The sequence below is a fragment of the Delphinus delphis genome, chromosome 9 (genome assembly GCF_949987515.2).
Source record: "Delphinus delphis chromosome 9, mDelDel1.2, whole genome shotgun sequence".
NCBI lineage: Eukaryota > Metazoa > Chordata > Mammalia > Artiodactyla > Delphinidae > Delphinus > Delphinus delphis.
This window is the reverse complement of record NC_082691.1, coordinates 57021166-57034593: the sequence shown is the minus strand read 5'-3', so window position 1 is coordinate 57034593 and position 13428 is coordinate 57021166. Positions and strand designations below refer to the sequence as shown.

Sequence of the window (13428 nt, the reverse complement as noted above, 5' to 3'; positions counted from 1 at the left end):
TCCCCCGTGCCTAGGGTATTCCCTCTCTTGCACCTAGATAAGTCCTACTCATCCTTTAGAACTCATCCTAGACAATGATTCCCACAAGAATCCTCCCTCCAGAAGGGAATCCTGTTGGTCTTGCATATATATGTACAGGAGGTATCCCAGACCACTTAAATCTAAGTTCAAGTCATGGACAGGTGCAAACTTGGGCAGAAGATGAGAGAGCTGGTTTATTCCTGACTCACTTTTAACATGAGTGGGAAGCCTTTTAAGGTCCCAGCTTATTGCGGAGATGGTGTCCTTTCAGTTCCTCACCTGGCTGATTTCTGTGCTCCTCACCCTGCAAAACCCTTAAAACAAAAATTCGCCAGAATCAGCACTGCCCTAAGGGCAAAAGTGGCTTCTGTGCTTGTTTACCTCTCTGGATTCCTGTCTTTCCTCTTATGGAGCCCTGGTATCCCTTTCTGTCTTATTAACAATGAGCTGTTTTTAAGAAGCTTTTCTTATTTTTTCTTTTCAGCATTTTGTTTCATTTTGTCTTCTCCCAGCAAATCAAAACAGTCAAATAAAAAGAGAATTCAACTTCTCCAAGAAAATTTAACCCAAAGTACAATTGGTTCCCTTTCTAAGATTATCATGTCATTGTCTGCTCTCAAGGAAAACCACCTAGTCAATGAATATTTGTTGAGCGCCATATATTTGCAAGGAACTATACTATATCCTGGGGATTCCGTGGTGAGTGTGCCAGAGTCCTTGTCTACAATGGCCTGTCCTCTTTTTTCCACAGCTGTGCTGTGGAAACTGTGATGAATCAATGTTCTTTATTCTCTAGAACCCTGTACTGTTCATCTTTTGGTGATAGATTACAGGTTTATTATAAAAAGATATAACTTAAGAACAGCCAGATGGAAGAGATGCATAGGGCAAGGTATGTGGGAAGGGGTGCAGAACTTACATGAGGTCTGAGGGTGCCACTGACCCCCCATCTCCACATGTTCACCAACCTCAAAGCTGCTTTTTCAGCATTTTTAGTTATTTTCAGTGGGAAGGTTAGTCCAAATATTTCAGACTGCCATTAGTGGAAACTGGAAGACATTAAATCCTTCCTAATTAGGATGCAGATCTTTAGCCAGATATTCTTAAGAGTTTTGTGAGGCCTTCTCCCTAGCCTGAAGCTTTCATTCTGTGTCATAAGTTGCAGTCCAGGAAACAAATTAGTCTCTTAGGCCTTGCTCATTCACTCAGGCATGCATTCATTTAACAGACATCCACTGAGTACTTCCTGTAAAACATGGTTACAGCAGTGAGTAAGCATCCTTGCCCTTTATTCCCTTGTTAAGAAAGAACAGAGAAAGTCATCTGAACTACCAGTTTTCAACATCACACTAGTCCTACCGGCCAAATTTAGGAAACTTCCATGTCTCCAACCTACTGAACGGTACAGCTGTAAAGTGTGGGACTATTGGAGACCTGTTTCCTATGGAAGGTAACTGTTGAACAGAGCAGTGCATCTAAAACTTAAGCATGCAAAAGAAGCATCTGGAGGGCTTGTTTAAAACAGATTACAGGGCTCTACCCGCCCCCAAATTCTGATTCCTTGGTCTGGGATGGAGCCTGAGAATATGTATTTCTGACCAGCTCCTTCTTGCTGTATCCTCACATGGTAGAAGGGCCTAGCAAGCCCTCGGGAGTCTCTCTTACAAGAGCGCTAGTCCCATTCATGAGGGCTCCTCATGACCTAGGCACTTTCTGAAGGTCCCACCTTCTTATACCATCACACTGGGCATTAGGATTTAAACATATAAATTTGGGGGGACACAAACAGAGCATAGCATTCCATGCTGAAGCTATTTCAAAAGTCTCTCTTTTTTCCCAGTATCAGGAATTAAGGGAGTCACTCCAACGATGTAGGCTTCCGTGGGGCGCTGAAAGGGAATATGGTGGCATAATACCCATTTCACTCCCTGAGGAACACAGGCCAAAATGTGAACCTCCTCGTGTCATGGGCAAAGGACACCAGCATTATGGATTTGGTGGAGAAACCTGGCCAAGGTAAATAAACTTCCAGTCCCTCACACAGAGGTCATTATTATTCGATTATCTATATTTCTATTGTGAGTCCTTTGTTAACTTAAATCTACTTCCGAACTTTTACTATTTATGAAAAGACACAGATGGGACACTAATTATAAAATTAGTAAAAAATTTTATAATTAAAACTATAAATAAAATTAAAATTAAAAAAAGACACTAATTATAAAATTTCTAATTTCAGTAAAAAATATGTTATAAATGACTTTGCTTTCCTTAGAGATGTTTAAGTATGTGATCAGAAATTTTGATGAATTTAATTCCCTTGCTAATCACATTTTATCTAAAACTAAATAGGAAGGCTCCTGAGAAAGATTAAATTATTATTTTTTTTGACTTGAGCAAATAGCTGGCCTAATTTTACAGATGTTCTTGACTTTTTTAAAATATTTTTTATTAATTAATTTATGTATTTGGCTGCATTGGGTCTTAGTTGTGGTTCGCGGGCTCAGTAGTTGCCCCGCAGCATGTAGGATCTTAGTTCCCTGACCAGGGATGGAACCCACGTTCCCTGCATTGGAAGGCAGATTCTTAACCACTGGACCACCAGGGAAGTCACCCAGATGTTCTTAACTTTTGATTTCTAATTTGTTTATCAATTAGAATCTACTGGGCATTGTTTTCAAGTATTAAAATATTTCAGTCATCATTTATAAATCTTAAAGTTACCCTTTCAGCAACTTTATTCAAAGTACAGGTTAAAACTGAAGGGAAAGCACAAAAAAAATCTGAGCAGTAAATTAGATGTCACATTAAGAAGTATGAAATTTACTCAAAGCAAAATCCATCACACCTTCTCCACACACAGCCTGGTTATTCCTGCTTTATCCAATCCTGGTTACCCAGTGTACTAACAATCTAGCTAACTAGGTTAAAAGAAATAAATCAGGAAAGACAAGCCACAGCTAGAGAGAAAAACAGTAACAATAGGGACATGTGGCAGCCTTATGGAAAGCCTCAATAAAGCAATAAAAAGCAGACAAATGAAAAGTCCAATTGGAAAGATGCAAATATTGACACATTATAGATAGGACTTCAAGTTCATTAACTCATCCAACAGATTTGTTTAAGCCCTCACTCTCATGGAACTTACTTTCTAATATAATATAGATTTATGTTATCTTTGTAAAGTAGATATTGTTATCCTGGTTTTACAATAAATAGAGACCCAAGAGATTCATTACCTCTCCTTGGGTCAGACAACTATGAAGTTTCAGAACAGGGATTTGAGTCCAGTTTTATCTAACTCCAAATCCCACATTCTTTTCACCTATTCATTCATTCGCTTATTCCAGCTATTCATTTATTCAGTAATTTGAGTATAGCAAGCATTGGTCTAGAGATTAGGGGTATAGCTAGCTCCTTAGGGAGTTTACAGCCCTGGTCCCCAAAATCTGTATATTAAAAAAATGCACAATATTCTAAAAGAATTACAAGTATACTCACAGAATTCCAGTGTGTAAAAAGAAAGCAAAAGACTAGCTTCTTAAGGGAAACCCAGCTTGAAATGAGAGGTTTGTGTTTAGTATCTTATTGAATGCAGCCCTAGGATACTGGGAGAGAAAATATTTGTTCCAATTAAAATGTCAGCCATCCCTGATTCAGAAATGCAGGCTAATGTATTCAGATTCTCTTCACACCCTTTTATGTTAAATGTTATCAGTTTGGCATATTTATCTCTTAAAAATATATTTAAGACAAAGTATAAATATCTTCTGATACAATGTAAATCACTTGGCAAACAACTACAGAATAGGTTTTATCTTATTTCCTAACAGGGAATAACTTCTATCACAATATTTTTCTTTTTCCCCAAGAAGAGCCTTTTAAACAAACTAACAGTATTTTTCAGTTCTCTGACGGGTCAAGCCTCCTCTGGCCCATGTAAAAGCTTGTTCTCATAACCACACCCTGTCACCTTCCCCGGAGGAGATTTTTGGTGGGTGTTGTGATACAACTCACCCCACTCCCCGTGGGGAATAGGATCACAGAATATCCCACTCCTATCGCCTAAAAAATAAAACAAATACAAAATTTACCAGCAGCCCCCAAACAATAAAAGGATGCCATAAAATTATGCCATTAATTTTAATGTGCCAAGGAAAGATAATTCTGTGTAGTTTATTCCAGTTCCTAAGTGTTTCTCAAGACAGCATTTTGGACAGGGCAGTTCTTTGTCGCGCACATTGCAAGATATTTAGCATCTTTGGCCCTTTACCTATAAATACCGGTAGCATCTTGCATTCATTGTGACAACCAAAATGAAACCACCCACACATGTTTTCAAACTCTCCCTGTAAGTGTTGGGAGTACATGGGGAAGCCACACTATTGGTTGAGAGGCATTATACCTACCCCCACCCCTACATTCCAAATGCATGTTGAGGCAAGGTGAGTCTACAAAATCTGCTAATTCTCCAGTTTGAAGAGATTAAAAGATTGAGTAGATAATCCTATCAGAAAAGACAAAAAGCCTCAAGAGTAGACAAAAAGCCTCAAAAAGCCCCTATTTAAAAACAGCAAGATTTCAAGAGATGAGGCTCTGCAGAACGTGTGCTCTTCCGGAATGCAATGATGACTTCAGGGAATGAGCAGAAGCCCCTGGGTATGGGCACTTCCCTGACTGGAAGGAGTGGGAATTTTCCCCTGTAGAGGGAAAATTATTATTGTAGAACCAGTGTTCTACAGTAATGTTATAAGCCCTGGCAAAGTACAGATTATATAAACAACCAAAATGGGGAGATCAGGGAAAGGAAACAGAAGTGAGTGAAACTGGGTTTATCATCTTATCTTTCATGCCTGAGAGTCAATATTATCTAAAAAATGATAATGATTCCAAAATCCTAAATGTTTCAAAAACTTTTTCCTAAATTTCTAAAATATCTGTATAAAATTATATCTATGTAATAAAGAGATATTTATCTATAGTTCAGGAATTCCTTCAGGTTTACCTTTTCATCTGTTAGATGCTAATAAAATTAAAAAGATTTAGGGAATTCCCTGGTGGTCCAGTGGTTAGGACTCCATGCTGTCACTGCTGAGGGCCCAGGTTCAATCCCCGTTGAGGAACTAATATCTCGTAATCCACATGGCACGGCCAGAAAACAAAGAAAAAAAATTTAATTTTCTTTTAGAAATTTCATGAACTTTGATCCAATTCTTGAAACTTTAGTTCTGACTAGAGCTGTCCATCTCTCCGTTCCTTACTTCTTTACATCTATTTTTTAGAGAGATATCTAGAATCATGTTCTACATGAGGTTACTTGTGCTTTTTTTGTACTTACTGAAATGTTTATAATAAGCATGTGCCATTTCCATAAAAATAAGAAAATATCTTTTTTAAACAGCAGCATTAATCAAGAACTTTTATATACCACACATTGTGCTAAGTGTTTTATAGACATTATCTCATTTAGACCAAATTACATTTGATTTTTTTAAAGTTCATGTTTCTAATAAAACTACTTTTGTTCTTTTTTTTTAATATTTTTTCTGCCCCTTTCTCTCACTCCTCTCTTTTTTTTAAATGAATTTTTAAAATCTATTTATTTATTTTTGGCTGCGTTGGGTGTTCGTTGCTGCTCGCGGGCTTTCTCTAGCGGCGAGCAGGGGCTACTCCTTGTTGCAGTGCGCAGGCTTCTCATTTTGGTGACTTCTCTTGTTGCAGAGCACGAGCTCTAGGCGTGCAGGCTTCAGTAGTTGTGGCATGCGGGCTCAGTAGTTGTGGCTCATGAGCTGTAGAGCACAGGCTTAGTAGTTGTGGCGCACAGGCTTAGTTGCTCGGCGGCATGTGGGATCTTCCCAGACCAGGGCTCGAACCCGTGTCCCCTGCATTGGCAGGCAGATTCTTAACCACTGCACCACCAGGGAAGTCCCTTTTTTTAATTAAATTTTAATTGTACAACTTATTCATTTGTATGCATTAGGATTTTTAGTTGCAAATAACAGAATCCATTCTGGCTCATTTAAGAAGAGGTTATTAGAGGATAATAGGTTAACTCACAAAACTGTAGGAGGGCTAGAGAAATAGGCTAATTGCTAAGCTTCCAGAAATAATAGCCAGACTCATTCCCAGGACTGGCCTCATCCAGGGAAGTGCCTCTGCTAAAAGTGGACACCTCTGATTCTACCTTATGAGCAATATGGATGCCCCACTTGAAGCCCGTGTTCTGAGGCTACTCACATTCAAACCAAAGTCTAGTGCAGATGCGGATGACAGCAGAACTTAGGGTACACATTTGCACCCTGGTTGCTAGGGAGGCTGGGAAGTGGATTTTCTGGATGCTACCTAGGGAAGTGGGGTGTTCAAAATGTGGAAAGCTAGCAAAATGTACAGAGGATATGGTAAAGATGTTAGATAGCGATCAGTGCCAGCTGACTGTCACTTTAAACAATAGCAGCAACAACAGTAACGTGCTTTTCTATTGAACAAGTGGTCCATGGACCAGCAGCATGAGCATCACCTAGGAAATGGTGAATGCAAAATCTGGGGCCCCATCCCAGATTTACTGAAACAGAATATGCATTTTAATAAAATCCCTCAGGTAATTCTAACGTGCAGCAAAGTTTGAGAATTGCTGCTCCAGTGTAAGAAAATGCAACATTTTTCACACAAATGAAAATGCACTCACCTCCCCAAAAGAGGAGATCCAAAGTCTCATCAGTTCCTGCATCCAGCTCCAAGTCCAGGATCACTTGGTGATGGTCACTCCTCTCTATTTCAGTCATAATATTGTCCTGATAGTCCACATTTAGGCATTAAATAAAGTAAACCATCGCCAACACACCCTATATGAAATAATAAGGAAAAGGGAGAGGAAATAAAGAAAAGTTATATATATATATGTATATACATATATGTATGTATGTATACAGGACATAGCAAGGAAGGAAATATGGGAAGTGACTGCAGTCTACAGCTGGTCCTGAGGCTATTATTGGTGTTATAATTTCCTTCCTCCACTACCCATTTCAAGTTCCCTTGCCCTTAGCTAGTAGGAATTCATTACCTTGTGGGGCAGCCCCAAATTTGTTCCTGAGAGATCTAAGCTCTTAGTGGTTCTGCCTGTGTGCAGTAATAGAATACTACAGTATTCTATTAATTTTATGCCACTGGAAGCTATGCTAGGAGGTGTCCAAAAGATGCTTTAGGTTCTAGAAATACTCCTTTCCCCCAGCATGGTATAGCAGCAATCCTCTTACCCTTGATATTTAGGATCAATCATCCCAGCCTACTTGGAATAATTCTTTCTTGGCTGTTTTCTCCAGAATCATAAGGAGCCCCAGATTACGACCTCATCAGTTCAGCTTCCAGTTCAACGGGACCATTGTTGTGTCGTCTGATGGAAGCATTTCTCCCTTAACCTCTAAACCAGCAAAGCCCAAGGTGGCTGGGGAGGAAGTAAAGATTTCCTCGAGTGTAATAATAAGAGTGAAGGGCATCACTCCCACTTCCCCCTATTGCTTTTTAGACCATGCATTCTGGCTATGGGGGAAACTATTTATTAGTCACCGCTTCACAGCATGTGCCACACTTCAGGATAACATTCAGCCATAGCTGAATTGTCAATAGGCTATGCTACCACTCTGTAAATATGACAAGGCCAGTGAACCCTTAAATTCAACCACTGCCTTATTTTTTGTGTGATACATTGAGTTCCTTAGTCAAGAGTAATATTGTTTAAGATGGCATGCAGTGAATAAGGCATTCTGTTACATTCCACTGATGATGTAGCTGGCAGAAGTGAAGTGAGGAGGAAAGGAAAATCCATAATTAGAAGTGTCCTGTGAGGATAAATCATCTTTCAAGATGGAAGGGGTTGAATGTAATCAGCCTCCCACCAGGTGGCTGACCAGTACACCCAGAGAGATTTTTCTCTATGAATTACTTAGGGTTGGTAACTTCTGCTGGTAAACTCACATGTGGCCAGGTCAGTTTTGATGAGGTCATGTTGCTGAGTCCATAAATAAGAACTTCTGCCCCTGCCCCCATGATAATTTAGTTTATGAAGCCACTGAGCAAGCACCAGGGTGACTGGAGAAAACCTGGCTGATGCCCACAGACTTGATCATATTATCTATCTAATTACAAACATCCTCAGTGTGGGGTTCTGTTGGTGAGCGTTCTTGTGGGGTATGAATAACCCTCATACTTTAGGGCCAATCTCAAAGGCTGAGAAAGCAAGTTTTTTGGAATCTACATTGGGTAGATGAGATACAGGGTGGGTGTTCAAAAGATATTGAGCAGCGAGGAACAGTTCAGCACTACAATATATATTAAAACATTACGGGCTTCCCTGGTGGCGCAGTGGTTGAGAGTACGCCTGCTGATGCAGGGGACATGGGTTCGTGCCCCGGTGCAGGAAGATTCCACATGCCGCGGAGCAACTGGGCCTGTGAGCCATGGCCGCTGAGCCTGCGCGTCCAGAGCCTGTGCTCCGCAACAGGAGAGGCCACAACAGTGAGAGGCCCACGTACCACAAACAACAACAACAACAAAAAAACATCACAAGCTCCAAGAGTGAAGGCTAATGTAAACTATGGACTTCAGGTGATAATGATGTGTCAGTGGAGGTTCATCAGTCCTAGCAAAGGTACCACTCTGGTGGGAGGTGTTGATAATGGGGGAGGATAAGCATGTGCAGGGTAAAGGGTGTTTGGGAATCTCTCTACCTTCCTCAACTTTGTTGTGAACCTAAAACTGCAATCTAAAGATTGTAAATACAATCTATCTCATTCTTTTTAATTTCTCACAGTGTTCCACAATATGGATACATCAGATTATTTAGCCATTCTTGTATTTTTTTTCTTTTGTATTAATTGAATGTAATAAATATCTTTGTACAGGCCTCCCTGAGCTCAATACACAAATGAATGTTTCTCTAGGGAAAATCCTAAGTCGAAGTTATGGGTCACAATATATGAATATTTTTAATTTTAGTAGATATAGCCCAAATACTTTATATTCTCATGGTATTGTCTAAAAGTATCCATTTCACCATACTATTGGCCAATTGTATTATATTATCAAACTGTATAATTTTTGCCTATCTAATGAATAAAAATGTTATCATGGTTATCAGAATGCATTTCTCTGATTAGGTTAAGTACTTTTTTTCTTACGTTTATGTTTTCTTATGTATGACCGTTTATATTTCCTTTTCTGTTCTTATTCTTTGCCCATTTTTATTGCTTGTCTTTTAGTTATAGATTCTTATTGGTTCTTTATGTTCTGGATATTAATCCCTTATGTATCTTTATTGTAAACATTTCTTCCAATCTTTGTTTTATTTGAGCTTTTTTATGCTGTCTTGTCTTCAGAAGTTTTTCACTTGATGTTATCAAACTTCCTTTTGATTTTTGACTTTTTTAAAATCTTATTTAAAATGTTTTCCCTACCACTAAGAAAAAAACATATTCTTGTATATTTTCTTTTAATATTTGTATGCTTTTCCCTAATTCTTTAGATTTTTAATTCATCTGAAATTATCTCTGTAATATGAAATAAAAATCTTTTTTTCCAAATGGCTAGTGAATTTCTCCTGCATTGTTTATTGAAAAGTAAACTCTTTCCACTGATTTAAAATGCCATCTTTTCACATACTGAATTACCATATATACATCGTTGTATTAGTCTATTTTTATCTTTTACAATCTCACCATTACACTGTGTTATTAAAAAGATGTTCAATTTAATCTTTTCTTTCTTTTCAGAAAGCTTCCTCTTGAACAATTTTATTATTTGTCACAGAACAAAAAAAGTGACGTCTATGGAAATGATTCTTTGTAAGTTTGAGGTTTATTTTCCTTATATGAGATCAAATAACATTTTCAAGTGGAAATGAGTTATATGCAAAATAAAAAAGCTCCAAAGTGGGAACTTATAGAAAAACAAGTGTTCCTTTTTTTTCAGTAGAGATTATTGATTACAGAAACCAAGACCAAAACAACAAAAATAAAACAAATAAACTAAAATCCACTAACAGTTTGTTGCACTTAAACAAAGAAAAAAGTAGGAAATAAGGAATAGTAATGTTTGAAAAGATTCATACAGATCGTCTTGGCCCATTTCCCTGCCTTTGATCTAGTTATTCAATCTAATAAGAATCTGTTAACGTTTCTTAAAAGGTTCATAGAAAAAGCCCTAGTGCCCTCAACAAAATTTTTAATCAGAATTTTATGAGAGAGGTTTGTTATGACAATCTACAAATAACTCTTAATAAAATTACTCCCTAAGTCTCTTTTTTGGATACAGAATACTTAATTTACCCTTTGCTTAGAGGAATTATTTTCTACTATATTGTTTTTTGCTCTTTGAAATAGTTTGTTGTATATATTACAAAGGCATGCTTTTAAATTTTCAGATAAAAATAAAACACCAACAGCACTGAAGTAAAAATGAAAACATTAGTTTTTACCTTTGTTAGAATTGTTAGGAATCTGTTTATAGGTAAGAAGTTAATATAGAGTTCAGCCACAAGAGGGAGCCAAAAAGACATGAAATTTGTGGTTGCTGGGCCTTGTATATCCCTTTGGGATTAGTAAACTGAAAAGTATTAGAGTGGCAGTAAAATCATGGATAGGTTCAAGCAATTGCTGTCTCTGAGCATTTTTTATTTTCATTTTATCCTTTCAAACTTTGAATTTTTAAGAAAGCTTTTCTTTTTAAATTTTTATTCTTATTTTTCCATTTTTTTAAATTATAGCTCATTTACAATGTTGTATTAGTTTCAAGTGTACAGCAAAGTGATTCAGTTATACATATATATATGTGTATATATGTATAATTTTATCCATGTTGAATCAAATCAATTTTAGGCATGTACTTGTCAATATCAGCTAAATTTGTCACATGAGAAAAAATTTAGATGCTGATTTAATGTTTCATATATAATAGCCAATCTGGTAAGTCTAGATCTCATAGACTCCTATAGTCATTGCTTCCCATTCCCCTACTCAACCAGAAATATAACTGGAAAACATGCTTTTTTTTTTTTTTTTTTTTTAGTTCCAACAAACTTAGAGTCCAAATAAAGAAAGATATAAACCTTTTAAGGTTCACATGAATTGTCTGTTTATAATACATTATGGACTAATAAAATTACATGGCTTATGTACCACTTGCTAAATAGAGGAACATATAAAAAAGCAAACAGTATATTCAATTTTACTGCCTTTACTACAACTGATAAGTCAGTTCATTTTTCATAACTGAAATATTTCAGAAATATTTGCATAGGCTGAAACTAATTGCTGAAATGCAATGAAAGCAGATGACAATCCTTCTCTAGTGTGGAGTTTGTCCCTGGGCTGCATTGTTATTTCTTGGCATGTAGGGTTCAGAGTAATTAGTAAGTACCCAACCTTCAAATGAAGTGATTCAGAAAAGCCATGCCTCTGGGAACTTGTTCAGTTTTGTTCTAGCCTCTCTGCAACTGGGCAACATTTACTATCATGAGAGATGAGCAATCCTGGGCAAAGGGACAAAGCACACACCGTACTTATATATTTTCTCCAACCAGGCCACACTCTGATCACTTTAGGTCATGTAATTGTACCCCATGCATGGTGTCAGGCTACCTCAGAACACTTTGGTGCTCTGCCTATGAGAGTGAACATCAGTAAGAACCAGAGCTCTATTATCATTAGAAGAAGTTAGAAATGCAAAATCATTATCTTAAAGACACTGTAGTTCGCAAATGGGATACATCTTTATTCTTAAGCAAGTTTCTAACAGGAATGTAAGCTTTAAAAAGTCCTTAATATAAATTAGGGTTTGTTTCCTGTTTTTATTCTAGGATGCCCACACCATCTAATTCAACAGTAGGGTAAGTAGACAACTATATTTTCCTTCCCTGTTATAATCAAGAAAAAAATATTGGCCATCTGTATATCTCAGACAGTGTGAGGACAAGTGAGACTTTTCACAGAAGTTTTTTTTTGTTTTTTTTTTAAACAAGCAGGAGAAGAGGCTGGTACAAGTCCAAAGTAACAGTATTACTGATTTCCCCCAATTATATTCCCTGCTAATCTTTTTTTTAATAAACTTTTAAATTTAGTACTATTTTCGATTTACAAAATTACTGGGAAAATAGTACAGAGTTCCTATTTACCTCATATCCAGTTTCACCTATTATTAACATCTTACATTAGTATGGTACCTTTGTCACATTAATGAGCCAATACTCATGCATTAGTATTATTCAGATTTCCTCAGGTTTTCCCTAATGTCCTTTTTCTGTTCTGGGATCCCATCCAGGACACCACATTACATTTAGTAGTCATGTGTCCTTAGGCTCCTTTTGGCTGTGACAGTTTATCAGACTTTCCTTTCCTTTTTTTATTTTTTTATTTTTTTAATGTCCTCTATAGTCTGAGGATTATCTGTCAGATATTTTCTAGAATGTCCCCCAATTAGGATTTGTCTGGTGTTTTTCTCATGATTAGACTGGAGTAGTGTGTTTTGGGGATGAAGACCACAGAGGTCAACTACCATTTTCATCACATCCTATCAAAAGTATACATGCGGGCTTCCCTGGTGGCACAGTGGCTGAGAGTCCGCCTGCCGATGCAGGGGACGCAGGTTCGTGCCCCGGTCTGGGAAGATCCCACATGCCGCGGAGCGGCTGGGCCCGTGAGCCGTGGCCGCTAAGCCTGCACGTCTGGAGCCTGTGCTCCGCAACGGGAGAGGCCACAACAGTGAGAGGCCCGCGTACCGCAAAAAAAAAAATATATATATATATATACATGCTATCAACATAACATCACTGTTGACACTAACCTTGATTACCTAGCTAAGGCAGTGTTTACCAGTTTCCCCCAGTGTGCAGTTAACCTTTTTTTCTCCTTTTTCCATCCTGTACTCTTTAGAAGAAAGTCACTGTGTGCAGCCCATACTTAAAAGTTTGGAATTATACTCCACCTTCTTGAGGGCAGAGTACCAACATAAATTATTTGGTATTCTTTTGTAAGGGAAATGTGTGTGTTCTCCCTCATTTATTTATTTAATCACTTATTTATATCAGTATGGACTCATGGATTTTATTTCATACTTTGATACTTTAGTAGTAGTCCTGTACTACTTTGTTAATTTTGTCACTCAAATTGGCCATTGAGAGCTCTTTCAGTTGGCTCCTATATCCAGACCGCTATCATTGTGGGGTTTTGTGTATAAGGGATTTTTTTGGGTTTTTTCTTTGTTTGTTTTTGAGTACTTCATCACTTGTCACTGTGGGGTTTTTTTTTTTTTTCCTTTCTTTCTTTCTTTCGTTCTTTCTCTTCCTTTCCTTCCTTCCTTCCTTCCTTTCTTCCTTTCTTTCTTTCTTTCTTCCTTCCTTTTAGCACTTCCTTACTT

General features: G+C 37.6%; 1 long non-coding RNA gene across 2 annotated transcripts in view; it reads right to left on the bottom strand.

Moving 5' to 3' along the window:
- The window catches only part of LOC132430667 (uncharacterized), a 107811-nt gene that overhangs the window by 75056 nt on the left and 19327 nt on the right, over positions 1–13428 (bottom strand). For both annotated transcript variants that reach the window (XR_009520543.1, XR_009520542.1), the window contains exon 3: positions 6707–6863. This is a non-coding gene — a long non-coding RNA (uncharacterized lncRNA). The remainder of the gene's footprint in view (positions 1–6706; positions 6864–13428) is intronic.